Source organism: Pan paniscus, chromosome 7 (assembly GCF_029289425.2).
Source record: "Pan paniscus chromosome 7, NHGRI_mPanPan1-v2.0_pri, whole genome shotgun sequence".
Taxonomy (NCBI): Eukaryota; Metazoa; Chordata; class Mammalia; order Primates; family Hominidae; genus Pan; species Pan paniscus.
In genome coordinates this window covers 38,769,247-38,786,192 of record NC_073256.2, presented here as the reverse complement: position 1 = coordinate 38,786,192, position 16,946 = coordinate 38,769,247, and the positions used below count along the sequence as shown (strand labels likewise).

Genomic DNA, 16,946 nt, shown 5'->3' with positions numbered 1-16,946 from the left:
TCCCGCCAAGCCTGGTTTTAGAGGATTAGCCTCAGTGCACCCTCAAGCCCCCAAGCCTCATCCTGCACCTAGCACTCCGGTTAACTGACCCTTTGTCCTACAAAACCTTGTAAGCTTGAATCCTCTCCTGGCTCAATTGCTAGAAGTTAAAAGTGAGGGTGGTTGAGAAAATGATAGTATTATAAGGGGACTGGGTGAGATTAATAGCTATAAACTTGAAACAGGCCTCTGCTGTCACCTGAAACTCAGCTCCCTCAGAGCTGGAAAAGTTTGCTTTTGAAATGTTTTGGGAGTGGGAATCTCGGTGCTCTGGACTCTAGTCTGTAATCCTGGTGTGGTTTGCAATGCCCCTCACTTGGGTGCTTGTCCAATCCTTGAACAAAACACACGCCCTTTAGTGCGAGTCGGGATCCGTAGAGACGGTATTAAGAAAAATAAACTGGCGAGTAAGAGGAAGGGGTAATGAAGAAAGGGGAACATACACAGAACGGGAGAAGGAATGGATTTAAAAAAAAAACTGGAGTAAGAATTTCAGGTAATGAAAGGGAAAAAAGGATGCGATAAGAGCAAGACAGGAACAATCGGAGAAAGGGGGCCAGGCAAGAAAGGAGGACTGACTAGGGGCAGGGTCGCCCAATGGGGCTGATGGAAGTGAGAGCAGAGAGACCGGACCCGGGACCCCGCGCAGGCCGCGGGCGCGAAGGAGCCGCGAGGTCGCGAGCAGCCCCAGCTGTCAGCCCGGAACAAAGGCCGCCGAGCAGCACAGACCAGGCTGCCGGCAGCTCGCTGCCAATCAGCGGCGCCGGCTCTGGCCCCGCCCCGGGCCGGCCCCGCCCCGCCCCGCCCCGGCTCCGGGACCCGCGCAGAGGCCGGCGCGCTTGGAGCTGGCGGGTTGGCAGCGGCCGGGCGGGGAGGCCGAAAGTTTCTCTGCCCTCCTCGGCCAGTGAGTGGGAGCCGGGAGCTGCATCCCGCGCGGTGGGACCGGCCCGGCCCGCTCAGCAGCTCTGGAAAAAGAGAGACGGGAACACACCGGGAAACACTGGGAAAAAAAAAAATCTCAAGTGCGCCCGAGGCGCAGGGGGCAGGTAAGGTGCGGTGGCTGGGGGTCTCCTCGCCCCTGGAGGGTCTGCTGCCCTGGCTGCGGGAAACCGCTCTCCCCTCGCCGGGCCGGACCGTCCGTGCGTCCGCGCGTCCGTCGGTCTTTGTCTGTCTGTGTCCGTGGCTGTCGAGGTGTCTTTGTCTCCGCGTGGAGCTGTCAGGGTCTCCCCTCTGCAGGGTGGGCGCCGCTTCTCCGGCCCGGCCCAGAGGAGGTGACTGTGCGTCTGTCCTCCTGTCTTTGTCTCCGTGTCTCCTGCAGACGGGGTTCGTCTATTCCCAGCACCGATGCTGATCCTGGCGGGGACGTCAGTGTTAGGTGACACTGGTGTCGGAGGTGAAGAAGTGGGAGGTGGGGACGCGGGGCCGCAGGAGCAGGGGCCGCAGGAAGAGGGTCCGGCGGTCGGGCCGGGCCGCTGAACTTCGCCGCCTGGAACTTTGCAGATGAGCTGTGTCCACACCGGTGGGGAGGACACCGGTGCGTTGCAGCCAGAGATTTGAAAGGTTTCCCTCAAGGAATAAGTCACACGGGCGGAGGTGGTTAGAGAGGAAGGTGGTAAATCGAAGTGTCTAAGTGGCTCCCTGGGGCTGCAGCTTCCTGGGGTCGGTCCTGGATGTGCAATTCAGGAATTTAGTCAAAGCACCATGCACACACAGACAGCCCCACACTACCTTCACTTCTTCCACCGCCACCCCAGGCAGCCAGACCTCACCCCTCCACCCTGCCACAGGCTTTGCTCTGGCTGGAGGGGCTTCAGAGGTCGCAGCTTGGCAGCAACAGGCATCCCCGAGACACCAAGGGCCAGGTGATGTCTCTTTTTCCTGCTCCAAGTGGAAAGGTTTGAACTGTGGAGCAAATGAGCGCTGTGCTCGCCCACGAGTATGTCAGGCCTGGGAAAGTGCTCCAGACTTGTTAGCTTCGCAGTCTTCAATTTCCCAGAAATAAGAAGTGCTTAGGGATCTGGCCTCCTAAAGCGTTTCCTGTCTCACTTATTCCCTCCACACTGTCCCGCTGCCATCAGCCCCTCTACTCTCTGGTCCCGGGCGCTGGGAAAGTACTGAGGAGGCACTGAGTTCTGGACCATGACGGGCAGGCGCTGCTCCTAATAAGGATCCCACACTCTGCTGGAAGTGCAGCCTAATAGGAATGCTGGGAGCCCAGGAGCCCAGCCACAAAGAGATGAGCTATCTGCTTGGGAGTTCCTGCACCAAGACCCTGAGAAGAGTCTGCGGGTACCGGCAAGAGGGTGTTTGCAACCTGAGCTTTCTCTAAGTTCAAAAACAATTTTCTGCAGGCATCCAGAGGGAGAATGGAGGTGTCTGAAGAGTGTGCGCATATGGGTATTAGAGATAGCATGTACAGACGGGAAAGGTGTTTGTGTTTAAGAGTGGAGTGGAACATAGTCTGTGGGTAGAAGTCTGTGGGCAGAGAGCATGCAGGCTAATCAGGCGTGGCGTTACACCTTGTATTTATCCAGCGCTTTTCTTTGGAGGCGCTTTCTGCTCATCATAGACGTTATCTCATACGTTATCTCCTTTATCCTCACAACATAACTACCAGGTTGGTGCGGTGGGCTCTCTGTGCCTGCCAGTGAAGAAACGGAGGCATCAGAAGGGAAAGGCTTTCCCTAAGGTCCCACAGCTAATGGGACGGAGCAACTGGGAGTCCTAGTAAGAGGTCTCAGCTGGGTGGATGTGAGTGTGGGGCGCTCACTCTGCTTAAGAAGAGAAGAAAACTAGTAGAAAAAGAAAGGGCATCTCTGTGGGTGTCTATATGCAAGCAAAAGGGAGGGCGGGACATTTGATGTGCTGAAGATGGTTGTTAGTTAACATTTATAGCAGCGGCTGTGTGCTTCACGAGGTAAACCTGTCTCAGCAGTTCAGCTTGTGCATTTGTGTATCTGCAGGAGGTGCCCCCAGCTGTGTGTGCCTGGGTCGATGTGGGGCAGGGGTGCTGTCATAGAAGGAGTGCTGCTGCGTGGGGTGCGCTGGGGAAAGCCAATGCTTTGGGAGTGTGTGAGGGAAAGATGTGCCTTTCAGTTTTGAGAAGCCGTGGGTCAGCGTGTATAGCAAAGCTATACATGGGCTCCAGACGTATATAAATGGCTTTCTAATCCTGAAAACTTATTTATATGCCTTTGCGCTTATTCAACGTTCATTTCATAAATATTCATTGGGCGCCTACCAAATGCAAGGCTCTGAGCTGTGCAGCGAGGCTAGGAAGATGAATAATGTAATGATGACAGACCTATGGGTAAGCACCTTATAGACCAGTGTAATGGATAATACCGTAACACTTAATGCCAGCCACTAAATACACTGTGTGCCTGGAACTTTTTATTCATTATCTCATTTAATTTTCACTGCAGCCCTGCGGGGTATGTATAATTATCAGATGAGGAGAGTTAAGTAATTTAGCCAGGCTACAAAACCGAGGGGCAGGGATTTGAGATCAGCTTAGTAAGGTTCTGGACCCTGGCTCTGTCCATGTTATTCTGCTACCTTTGAACATAGAAACACTGTTTCTTCTGCGTAGAATATTCCTGCCTGGTCTCTCTACCTTGTCTACTTAACTGGCTCCCACTTTTTTTTTTTTTTTTTTTTCGAGACGGAGTCTTGCTCTGTCGCCCAGGCTGGAGTGCAGTGGTGCGATCTTGGCTCACCGCAACCTCCACCTCCTGGGTTCAAGCAGTTCTCCTGCCTCAGCCTCACAAGTAGCTGGGACTATAGGCGCCTGCCACCATGCCTGGCTAATTTTTTATATTTTTAGTAGAGATGAGGTTTTGTCATGCTGGTCAGGCTGGTCTTGAACTCCTGACCTCAAGTGATCTGCTGGCCTCAGCCTCCCAAAGTGTTGGGATTACAGGCAGGACCCACCACACCCAGCCCCACTGTGGGTTTTAACCATAGGGATCAACTCCTCCAAGAAAGTTTCCTCTGTTTTTTCCTCAAGTCTGAGTCAGGTACCTTCCTCGGAGTCCCTACCATCATACCAGTATATTATGGCATTTACTCACTGGCTCCTGAGGAGTCTACAAAAATCCTAGAAGCAGAGATTGCATCGTGAGTTCCCAGCTCAAAATACAGTGTTGGCGGCGGGGCGCTGTGGCTCACGCTTGTAATCCCAGCACTTTGGGAGGCTGAGGCGGGTGGATCATGAGGTCAGGAGATCGAGACCATCCTGGCTAACACGGTGAAACACCGTCTCTACTAAAAGTACAAAAAATTAGCCGGGCGTCGTGGCGGGCACCTGTAGTCCCAGCTACTTGGGAGGCTGAGGCAGGAGAATGGCGTGAACCCGGGAGGGGGAGCTTGCAGTGAACCGAGATCACATCACTGCACTCCAGTCTGGGCAACAGAGAGAGACTCCGTCTCAAAAAAGAAAAAAAAAATACAGTGTTGGCTTTCAGTAGATACTATGAGTATGCCCTTAGTAAATGCTTGTTTAATAAGGTAAGGGGAAAGATGAGAGCTCTCAGAGACCTTTGGCAGGGAGCACTGTTCCCAACAGTGGATTTCTGCATGGGTGCCCTTTGCTAGTGTGGCCACTGACTTTCCTTCCTCTGTTACTGGGCCAGCTCCTTCAAGGCCTCTCCCTAGATGGGGCCATCTCAGGCCCCACCAACGGTTCGGGAGTCCGAGGGAACCCTCGCCCCCACCCACTCTATCTCCAGGTCAATCAACCCACAAGCACAGTTATAGAAGGGGACCATTCTAGGTGTGACCTAGACCTGGGGTTTTAAAATCCTGCACTTTGAGCCGCCAGATGGTTCCAGGGAAATGATGAGATGTTTCTGGGATTTTGCCAACAAAGAAGTATCCAACTACCTGGGGAATCTTGAGGTGATTTACATATTAGCTCTTTGAGTTTGCTGTTGTTTGTGCTGCTACAGTTTGAAGCCTGAAATGGACACTCCTAGGCTTGCAGTTGAGAGTGTGAATTCCTACCATGTTTGGGGAGGTAATCTGGCCATGATTTCTCCGAGGCCATGTTGTCAAATGATTCTCCTTCCATCTCCTTTCCATCGCCCTGTTATTTCTCATATCGGAATTACTACCTGTGTTCTCGGGGCTCCATGGCGATTTAAGTTTTCCTTTTAAAGATCATTGATCAAGTTTGAAAAACTCTGCATTTCACTATTTATTAAAGGTCTTATCCGTGTGAGGTGCCAGGGAGTGGGGAATAACAGCAAAAAAGACGAAATAATGCTTTGAGACCAAAATTTGTGATGACAGTTGGGAAGAAGAACTGGCACACCTGAACCAATGACAAGTAAGTTGAAAACTGGATTGTATTAGGTTGGTGCAAAAGTAATTGTGGTTTTTGCAATTAAAATACTAACTTTGAATACAGCAGTTTCTCAGCAGGAGGCAGATGAGCCAGAACCTTCCTTACCAGGGAGGAGGTGGCTGTGAACTGAACCTTGAAGTTGAACCTGAGGAGGGTATGAAGGGAGTCAGCGAAGCAGGAGCCAAGTTCATGGCTCCAAGATGCAAGCTGAGAGCTGAGGAGACAGGGCTCTCTCTTCCAAGAACCTTAGCCAGAGCCTGTTGCCTCTTTATGCTGGGTTTGGCCAGCCACCCAGACCAAACAGAGGTGGTGCATAAAAAATGGGAGGTTTTCAACCTCTCACCTCTCACCACTGCCTCCAGCCAGTGTGCAGATTAGCCTCCAGATCCCCTCCTCCCAGGGTTGGAGAAGTTGATGGGGATGTGTCAGCTACAGTCGAGCATAGCTGGTGAGCTTACGGCTAGTTAGCTCCTTTTGCCATTTGGCAAAGCCCTCTGTTTTGCTGCAGTTTTCATCCTGTGTCTCTCACACTGGTTTTTGTTTGTTTTTTAGAGACAAGATCTTGCTGTTTCTCTCAGGATGGAGTGCAGTGATGTGATCACGGCTCAGCTTACTGCAATCTTGACCTCCTAAGCTCAAGTGATCCCCAGTCCTCCCTCCTCAGACTCCCAAGTAGCTGGGACCACAAGTGCATACCAACACACCTGGCCAATTGTTTTTAATTTTTGTAGAAATAAGGTCTCGCTATGTCGCTCAGGCTGGTCTTCAACCCCTGGCCTCAAGTGATCCTCCCACTTTGGCTTCCCAGAGTGTTGGGATTCTAGGTGTGAGCCACCGCACCCGGCCTCGCACTGTTGCTTCCTGCTGGACACTGACTTCCACCATCCCTAGACTTCCTTAATGATGATTTCAATAGCGCTTTTTACTTGTACAGTACTTTACACTTTAAAAAGTGGAATAAAATTATTATTATTATTTACACCTCACAACAACTCTGTGAGAAGATTCCCTTTGCCATTTGGCAGATGAGGAAACCAAGTGCGCCTTTGAAAGTTGAAGGAGGGCTGGGCACGGTGGCTCATGCCTGTAATCCTAGCACTTTGGGAGACTGAGGTGGGCTTATCATCTGAGGTCAGGAGTTCAAGACCAGCCTGGCCACCATGATGAAGCCCTGTCTCTACTAAAACTACAAAAATGAGCCAGGTGTGGTGGTACACACCTGTAGTTCCAGCTACTTGGGAGGCTGAGACAGGAGAATCTCTTGAACCCGGGAGGTGGAGGTTGCAGTGAGTGGAGATCACACTGCTGCACTCCAGGCTGGGTGACAGAGCGAGACTTTGTCTCAAAAAATAAATAAGAAATAAAAAATAAAAAAAGAAAGGTGAAAGAGTTTACACAAGATTTTTAAGAGGAATGCTGAGATTTGAACACCAGCTGTTCTGATTCCCAATGTTGGGCTGTAACTACCAAGTCATTGGGGTTCACTAATTAAATGGATTTAGGCTCATCAAATTGTTGACAAGTGTTTAATATGCAGGAAAAAGAGATTTTTTAAATTATAAGAATGCAGTTACTTTTGTATTTATTGTAATTCAAGCATGATGAGGGCATTCAAATCTTCCTCAGTTTTTCTGTGCTCACTTCACCCCCCATCTCCCTTTTCCCTAAGTGCTTGTGATGCATATATGTTAAGCTCAATAAACAATAAACTAGGGCCTGGCGTGATGGCTCATGCCTGTAATCCCAGCAATTTAGGAGGCCAAGGTGAGCCGATCACCAGAGGTCAGGAGTTCCAGACAAGCCTGGTCAACATGGCGAAATCCCATCTCTATTAAAAATACAAAAAATTAGCTGGGCATGGTGGTGCACGCCTGTAGTCCCAGCTACTCAGGAGGCTGAGGCAGGAGAATTGCTTGAACCCGGGAGGCGGAGGTTATAGTGAGCTGAGATCGCGCCACTGCACTGCAACCTGGGCTAAAAAGCAAGACTCTGTCTCAAAAACAAACAAACAAACAAACACAATAAACTAGGATGTAGCTAGGATAATGGAATGTCTACTTGGCATTTGCTTTAGAGAATGAAATTTATCGTATGTCAGTTCTTTCTTTATAGCTTGTCAATTCAAAAGGTTTAGTCCACTCCATGTTGAAATTAGAGCAAATGTTGCCTCCACAGAATTTGAATTAATGACATTTCACTGGAATACCAACCTTAATTGCATAATATATTTCAGTGTTTCCACCTTGTCCGTGAGCAAGTACGTTCTGAACTAAAATGGGATAGCAGTCTCTTCACTGGTAGCTCAAGCAATTTGTGGAAACCAGACTTCAGGGGCAATCACACATGGAGGCTGCCCCCAGGGGAGAAGAGAATTGGATGGAGCATCGTGGGAAGGAGGGGAGCGAAGGGAGGCGGAAGACGGAGACAGAAGACAAGCAGAGAGGGAATGTGTGTGTTAGCTAACAGCTAAAGCTAATTGATCTAATCAATCCAGCAGAGAGGTGATTTTTCTTACTAAGTGACAGGCCAAATCGGTGTCTGAACAGATGTGATGTGGGTTGCGTCCAGCACCTGGAACAAAGACAGCAAAGAGCTGCCCCATGGAGATCGCCAATAGATGTGCTTCATGTCAGTTAATCATTGTGGGAGAAGATAGGGCTGCCTTCAGGCCAGTGCCAGAGCACATGCACACACAGGCACACATGCACATGTACACACGCGCACACACGCATCCATTTCATTCATCCACTCTCATTGTCTCTCCCTCTGAGACGTGCTTTCTTGTGATACCCAAACTCACAAGCCCAAGTACATCACATTACACAAATCTTCAGAGACTCCCAAGATGTCAGGACCCGGGAAATCCACACCTCTGCCTACCTGGGCTGGCCAATCTGTGGCATGGTCTGAGGTGAGCTCAGACAGCCCCTCCCCGATGCCATGCCTGGGGCAGTCTTTAGGTGGCCACGAACCCATCAGAGTTACAGATCCTCTGGAGGAAGAGGATGGGCCAGTCTAGGTGAGACTTTCAGCCTAAGGGGGGTACAAGAACAGGGGCCCCTCAAGGAGGTTGAAAGTGGAGGTGAGCTGGGGTTGGGAGTGGGCATTGTTCTCAAACCCTCCCATTCCTGTGCATGAATCTGACCTCATGGAATAACCTCTCAGGTGGCTGAGGCCATCCCTGCCCAAGGCATCAGGGCAGGGCTGTGCACTTGGCTCCCTGGCCTGTTGGCTTGGGGGGCATTTTCACTCTTCTTGCTGCTGCAGAGCCATTTGCTGCTAAATCACCCTCCTCTTGGCACCCTGGACTGCTAAATTGGTCTCAACTTGCTGTACTTCCACCCACCACCTTAGTCATTATTCGCTGGCAGCATTCAGAGAGTGGGTGTAAGGCAGCCGAACATTATATTCCTGCTGTAAAGAGAGAATTGAGTATAGACATGCAAGGAGAGGGGAGAGAGGGAAGGAGGGAAGACAGCGTGAAGGAGGCAGGGAAACAAGGCCTGGGGTTTGCCAGCACCTTTCCCTGGTGACCCCAGTGACACTGGATTGGGGGGGCATTATAGGTGAGTGGATCCTGGCTCAGTGGGAGGAGACAGAGGGGTCCACCTGCTACTGAGTGTCTTCCCACCCCTGGTCTGGAGGCAGGAAAGGACATTAGCCATGGGAAGAGAAGGGTTCTGCCCTCTGTGAACTCCCTGTTCCTTGAATTCTACAGTGTATAACGTACTTGTCACTCCCATTTGAGCACTTGTTCCCATGTATTCATATTTAGCTTTTTATCTCTATCCTCCCTCCCAGCATAGGTTATAAGCCCCTTGAAAGAGAATGTGTGTCCCACATCTGATATATAGCACCAGGCCCTAGGAATGGTCTAGGGCTCGGTCCCAAATGGCAGAGATGGATGGCGCTAAGGCCCACAGTGCTTCTTTCTACCCAGCCACTTCAGATCTCTCTGTGCCACTCAAGGGCCACAGAAATTGGAAAGCCAGGCAAGCAAGAGGAGATGGAATCACAAGGGAATCTACAGGGCTTGGTCTGCAATCTCAGTGGGAAACTCCAGGGAGGGAAAGGGTTACACTGCAGAACAGACCAGCCAGGAAAGCAGAAACTTAAGAGACCTGTGGTCCTTGTGCAGAAGGCTGGGGGTGATCTCCACCTGGCACATGGGCTCTCCTGATAGCTCATCCATTGCCCAATGCCCAGGCATGGTGCCGGGGCTGGCAGGAGGTAGGAAGCAGAATTGGTTCTCACATCGGGCAGCAGTGACAGCGTCAGGCAGGGCAGACTGACCTTGACAGGAAGCTCTCTGAGTCACTGATAACATTTGTTTGGGCACCCAGGGAGAGGTTAGAAAGGGAACTCATGCCATCCCAAGCCGGCTTGGGACCTGTTGGGGCCCCCAACCCAGGCTCCTTGCCTCCCACACTCTGCTTGGGGGAGATAATAGGAAAATGCCAAGAACAGAAGCCTCCCTAGCTAGGGAGGCAGGGAGACCCTTGTGGGATATGGGGATGAGCCCTGAGGCTGCCCTTGACCTTCCAGAGAGGCAGCCCCATGCCTGGTGTCTGTAGGTACCTGTGTGGGGTCTGCCCTCTCCTCTGTCTCCCATGGTCATCCCCAGAAGAGGTCCAGAAGGACAATCTACACACTCAGGGTAGCTTCCCTTATTTATTGCAACCTTCAGACACTCCAGCTTCAGCTCTTCCCTGCTCCCCGCCACCCTCAAAGGGCATTTCCACAGTGCAAGGAGAGGAGGGAGGGAAGCATGGACTGGACAGCGCACACATCTTGAGGAGACAGCCTCCCCCTCCTTGCCTATCAAATTCCCCCAGCCCCAACGCCTCCGTGGCGCCAGCAGACAAACCACACTGCAGGCAGGTGGGGAAAACGAGAGGAGCCAGGCGGAGCCCCCAGCCTCCACCTGCACTGTAAAGCGAGCCGGCCCCTTAAGGAGGCCTGGGAAGGACTCCCCAGCTGCCTTCGGCTCCTCCCCTTGCCAGGCCCGCAGCTGGCCCTGCTCAAAGGCTGTGCAGCCGGCTGGTGGCTGGTGGGGCAGGTGTGGGCAGGATGCGTGGCTATTCCCAAGACAGGATTTCTTCATCTATCAAACTAGAAGCACCAGGCATTTGGCTTTTCTGGGCTTTCCACCAGTACCTCGGACATCTGTTGACTTAGAAACTTTTTCTTGATGTTGGACTTACTTCTATACTAGAGCCGCAGACAGGACCTCCAACTCTAGGGTCCTAAGATTTGTCAGGACACAAAAGAGCCTGTGCTGAAAAAACTTCAGATACTCTACATGCAAACACAACACCTCAGGGTTGAAAGGATGCTTAAAAACCACTCTATCCATATCCTCTCCCTGTCTCCCCTACACACACACAAATACTCACTGCCAAGAACTTTTATTTCACACCCCAGGAACCCAGTTCTTTCCATTTTCTTTTTTCTTTTTATTTTATTTATTTATTATTGTTATTAGTTTTTCTGAGGCAGAGTCATGCTCTGTTGTCCAGGGTGGAGTGCAGTGGTGCAATCCCTGCTTACTGCAGCCTCGAACTCCTGGACTCCCACATCAGCCTCCCTGGTAGCTGGGACCACAGGTGGGTATCACCATACCTGGCCCATTTTTAAATTTTTTTCTAGAGATGAGGTTTTGCTACATTACCCAGGCTGGTTTTGAACTCCTGGCTTCAAGAAATCTCCCCAGTTCAACCTCCCAAAGTGCTGGGATTATAGGCGTGAGCTACTGTGCTCCATCTCTTTCTATTTCAGCTCCATCCTTTGAAAGTCACAGAAGGCTAGGTTCATGTCCAGCCCTGTGCTATGCTCAGGTGCAAGATGAGCAACCACAGACCCTGCCACAACGAGTCACTTGTCTGGTATTGGGGGTGAGACAAAACATCCAGAAAAACATCATTCTACAAAACAGAATCAGCACCGAGTCTTCATGGAAGATACAGAGCTGGAGAAGAGCCCCGAGGGCTGGGTGTGATTTCCAGGCAGACGAAGTGGAGGGGTGGCCAAGATAGGGAAGAGCAGGTGGTGGGGAAAGAAACCTTTCTAGAAAGGCATGTTGGAGTCAGATTGAGGAGGCGCTTGCACACCCACCTTGCATACTCAGCTGGGGAGAGTGCATGCTATTTGGTAGACAGCAGGGAACCACTGAAGTCAGAGGCAGAGGGGCGGCCTAGAGCAGACCCAGGTTTTAGAAAGTGAATCTAGCAATGGAATATAGAATAGATTCAAGGGTGGAGAGACTTCTTTCTAGAAATACCATTATTAGAATACCTATCTTCATCTCGTATCTCCTAGTTGATAGCACAGTTTCCCAGAGACCTCTTGTAGCCGGGGAATATTTGGGGTGACCGAGGCTTCAAAGAGAGAGAAGTTCCTAATCCAAGGTCAAGATGCTGGGTCCAGGATTATTTATTTAATGGGACACATGGATAATACCTCCCTGCTTTGGACCTGAAAGAAATCACAGAGGGCTTTTATTTTTTACGTAGATGAAGACATAGAGGCCCAGAGAGGGGAAGGGACTTTCTCAGGGTCCCATGGCTGAGGGACATGGCAGAGCCAGGATCGATGGTCCACATCAGGGCTCTTTCCACTAACGTGCTGTGGGGCCGGTGGATGAGGACTTAAGAGCCAGCAGAATTCATCAGACCCTCAGACCTCAATGGTAGGCAGGTTTGCCCCAGGGGGCATAAAAGAACACAGCAGTAGAGAGACGCTTTCAGTCCTGGTGGATTTTTCTCCCTACCCCAATCAAAGGGGCCCCTGGACTTTTGTGACAGCTGATACAACGCTCTGTATTTTTCTCACCACTCTTCTGTCTTGTTTCTCTGAGTGCTTGAGGCATCTTATTTCCGTCTGTTCCTCTGCCTTTTCTGTCCTAAGGGTTCTGTGACAGCAAAGGCTGTGCTGGTCGCAGTTGCTAACAGTCGGTACTTTCAAAACTGAAAAGCAAGTTCTCTGCCTCTCTCATATGTGCACAGCTTAAGCCAAACCCAAACAAAACGGAAGGGTTGCTGCGTGCCAGTCAGCAGGGCTAGCTACCCATAGAGTGACACTACATAGGGAGAGATTTCCAGACAGAAGGCAGATACGTGTCCTGATGCCAGGTGGGATGTCAGTGACAGGGCAGAAGAGGTGGGACATCCCTCAATCTTAGACACACTGGGTGCCAGGGGTTCCTTTGCCTACTGACATGAAACTCTCAGAACAGCATCTCCCACCTTCCTCTGGAAGATTCCTCAGCCTGGTACCCGCTCAGGCGTTTTCATCTTGCCTTCTAAAAACCTGGCAAGCCAAGGGAGGGGACAAAGCTGTAGCAGTGTCCCATGAGGTTTCCAGAGAGGGGACCCCTGGAGGCAGGGCCTTCCTCAGGAAACACCTCCACCCAGGTCAGGCTTCCCTGGTCTCCCAGAGGAACTCACCCTCACCTGGCTGGCAGTCTCAGAAGCAGGTGGAGAGAGCAGGTAAGTTCTAAAGACAAGGCATGAGGTTTTTCCTGTGTGTTGATCCTGAGCCCAAGTTTGGGGAATGGACAGTGGCAAAAAAAAACATGATTTTGGAAATCAGATAGATCAGTGTTCAGATCCTAGCTCTGCTACCTGTTAGCTGTGTGACATCAGGCAAGTCACTTGGCCTCTCTGAGCCTCAATTTTCTCATTTGTAAAATGTGTTACAAATAGGTAATTGGTGCCATGAAGAAAAGTCAGCATGGAGACAAAAGGTCTCTCAGCAAGGCAATCTTTACTTTCTGCAGAAAGGGTGCTCAATTGCAGATGGAACAATGGCGAGAGAGATCCTGGCTCTGCTACCTGTTAGCTATGTGACATCAGGCAAGTCACTTGGCCTCTCTGAGCCTGAATTTTCTCATTTGTAAAATGTGTTGTGCCTCATATAGAATTTTTATGAAAATTATATGGCCAGTAGAAGTAAAAGCACATGAAGCATAGTAGAAGCTCAGTTAATGTTAGTCTCACCCTCTTCCCCTCAGTTCCAAAGGGAGGAAACCAGGCATGAGACTGAGTTGCCTGTGTGGGAGGGTCATGAGTGCTTGGTAGAGGCAGGTGTCCAGGGGGTCAGGGAGGGACAACTTTAGGGTCAGGTTGTGCTGCCTGCGGAGCTACCTCCTTACCCTCTTATCTGCTTACCCTGGCAAAGGGAGATGGTTTAACTGGAAACAGTATGGGAAGGAGTCGTTGGTACCTTGATCACTCTGGATCTCCATCTGTGTGTTCAATCTGACTACGTTAAAATAGATTGAAAGCCTATGAAGTTATGTAGAATGGGCGGCTGTGATACCATTCAGTGTCCTGAGGTCAGGACTCAGCGCTGAAAGTGGGTGTCGTGCTCAGATTGGCTTATGCCAGATGTGGTGCAGGAGTGGAGGAGCTGAGGGGAGAAGGCTGGGAGGCCATCCAAGTCAGCTGGGCTTCTGTCCTCCCTCGGGAAGGACCCCACAATACCATCTCAAGCCCGTGCATGGGACAGACTTTAGGGGAGGGAGATTTCTCCCCAAGGTCAGTGGCTGGACAGAAGTGGGGTTATTCTCCTTTCCTTTCTTCCTTCCTCCTTCCTCCTGCTTCAAAGCCAATGTCTTTCCCATCTGGATCATTTTCTGGATTATGTAGCACAAAAGGTCAGGAAAGGGAGAGAAAGAAAAACAAATAAAATGAAACTTCTCTCTTAGTTCAGTTTATGGGGGTTGTACACGTGGGAGAGGACATACATCCTGCTGAGTCTCACATAGGAAAATGCAGAAGTCAAGTTAAAGAGTCTAATTCTGCACTGGAAAATTGGAGAAATAGTTATTCTGCCTAAACGGCATTAAACAAGATGGGGGCAGCCTGGGTGGGCTGAGAAGAAGATGCTGGTGTTTTGGACACACATTCCCTACCAGGAACACATATACGAGTCCTCCTACGTGAAACAGGCAGGCTGGCATTTAATGATTTAATGTACCTTCCAGGACAGCTCCGCATTGCCTTCCTTCTCCTCTTTGTCTTTTTCTTTCTTTAAGTGGAGGAAACTTTTCCCTGTTAATGGTGTGGCCCAGACAGCTGAGACACACAGCTATTAGGGCTCAGATCTGATGTTAAAACCTGCATCGTCAAAAGGCCAGCAATTTCTCCATTCCCCCACCCAAGTCCTAAGCAGGCCCAACCCTGCTTAGCTTCCGAGATGAGATGACATCCGAAGTGTTCAGGGTGGTAGGGCCATAGACAGTTTCTCCATTCTAACTTGTTGGTGTCTGCGGTGGAGAAGGCAGTGTCTCCACCAACACAGGGCTCGCATGGCTTGTAGGGATGCCCAGGAGAGGGGATGCTGAGTTTGTTACTTGTGTCAGTTCAGTTGAGAGCTGTCTGGTTCTAGGACCAGGAGTGCTCCAGGAGATATCAAAGAGCTGCCTCGAACCAGGTAGCCATGGGACTTCCCCCCAGGCAGTCTCGGCCCTCTCTCTCGAAATTACGCAGTGGTGGGAACCTCCCACCTGTGGGATTGAGACACTGAGTTCAAAGGGCTGCCCTCTGCACAGTCCCAGGAACAGCTATTAAACTCCCACTTGACCTTGCTTCGGGGAGTCAGGAGCTGATGAGAGATGGGGAGCTTGTTAAACTCAGGCAGCCTGGAATTAGCCTCAGTCGCATTGGCATAAAATGCTTTCAGGGAAGCCTGCCAAGAGTTGAAAATCATGGTGCTGCGATAGGGTCCCTGCTTAACAAGCCTCCACCCAGGAGGGTCTTAGGGAGGTACCAGGACAGGAGACAAGAGGAAATGGCCACACAAACCCAGAGCCCTCCCTGCTTTCCTGCCAGCAGCTGAGAACTGTGCTCCATTGCCTGACCCCGGAGCAGTTGAGGGACCAGTAGGTGGGTGGGGATCTTCTGGCAGCTGCCAATTGTGGATGTGGTTTAATTGCAGTGCTGGTCTCAGGGTCTTGCCCAGACCTGAGCTTCTGAGGGAGCAGGACAGAACTCTGCAGGAGGAAGTGGCAGGAGGACCCCCACGATCAGCCGCTTGTCTGCCTGGCCCACTTCTAAGGATCAGGGAAGGCTCAGCCTTTGCAGGCAAACCTGTTACATCCATACCCAATGATAGAAGGATGCCTCCAGAGGGGAGGGTCTGTCCTCAGGAAATTTTTCATCTGTTGGTTAGATCGGTGACTTCCAAGCACTTTAAGAGCAATTCCTGCAAACAATTGATACATGATTACAAATCTGTTTTCCTAAATCTAATCTCTAAAGGCCCCAAATGGAATTGCTGTGAGTTCTTTAGATAAGCAGCCAGAAGAAATAGAGCCCATGGCCCTGTGAAGTTGGAAACAAATGTAAAAAGAGTTTCAGCCCAAGCAATCCCACTGTGTCATAAGTCACCAAGTCCCATATGTCTAAAAAAAAAAAAAACCAGCTGCTATTTTTAAGCTCTTAATTATATCCTTCTTTTACAAATAAATTTTACTCAATACTTACCAAAACCCTATGAGGTAGGTACTACCCATAGCTCCAGTTTACAGACAAGGAAATGGAAGTAGTGGCCCAAGACTTGGGGGAAGAGGATTAAATGAAGGGATTACCTGAATCCAGAGGGGAGGGTTGGAAGACGCAGGGGAGGCAGAGGAGGGGCAGGTTGGGGGCAGAGTTGGGGTGAGTTCTAGAGGAGCAGGGGAGCTGTGGGGAGAGGGGTGCCAGGGGCCCCAGTGGTGGGAGAGCCATGTGCTCGATGCCTGTGCGTGTGTATTGCTAGATTGCTGTTGACCGCAACCTAGGTTTGAAGCCAGGTACTGCCACTGGCCAGATATAAAACCTGAGGCATCATTTTTTTGCATCCATCAGTTGGGGTAGTAACAGTGCACCCTCTTGGGGTTGGGGTGAGGCATGCACCAGATCATGTGTGTGTCGTACATCGTCCCATACCTAGTGCACAGGACACACGCAGCAAATGGAAGCCCAAGAGGAAGCTGTGTCCTCCCCGCCCTGGACTGGGCACTGCTGTTTCCACTTGCGCATCGCCTCTGGCCAGAGGTGATGGCAAGGGAGGGAGGCTGTCTCCAGGCAGCTTCTCCTGAGCAGTGGCCACCCACTTCCTGAGACGTGGGATGCTGGCAGTCAGCCTTTGCAGAGGCTCCTGACAACATCCAGGTCTTGATTCTGCAGCGAGGCGGTGATTTCAGAATCCCCCAGCTGTGTGGGGGAGGGAGGGAGACAGTGGGAAGACAAGCTCTGCTCGGCTGAGCTGACAATACCAGAAAAGCTTCACTCCTCTTTGAGAAGGAGAAGGAGCTTGTAAGGCTGAGACGGAGCAGGAGACAGGATTGCATCTGGGGCAGGGAGAGGCAGGAGGTGGGGGCTGGGCAGACCCACAGTCGGGATTCCCCATCCCCAGCAAAGGTGTGGAGGACCCCACCCTCTGCTTGGGGGTGGCCCATCTGCAGGTGAGCTGGCCTAGGGAAGGGGAAGAAGCCAGGCAGCATGTTTTTTTTTTGGCTGGAGTGCTTTGGCGTGATTAGCTCACTGCAACCTCTACATCCTGGGCTCAAGCAATT

The 16,946-nt window shown here is 50.9% G+C and overlaps 1 protein-coding gene across 2 annotated transcripts in view; it reads left to right on the top strand.

The window, feature by feature from the left end:
* Positions 1–431: 431 nt before the first annotated feature.
* LZTS1 (leucine zipper tumor suppressor 1) overlaps positions 432–16,946 on the top strand; it is a 58,069-nt gene continuing 41,554 nt past the window's right edge. Inside the window, exons 1-2 of one of the 2 annotated variants that reach the window (XM_034965735.3) lie at positions 432–1,085; positions 5,246–5,368. The gene's annotated coding sequence lies outside the window, so the exon portion shown is untranslated. The remainder of the gene's footprint in view (positions 1,086–5,245; positions 5,369–16,946) is intronic. The other variant, XM_003823623.7, reaches the window with a different exon arrangement.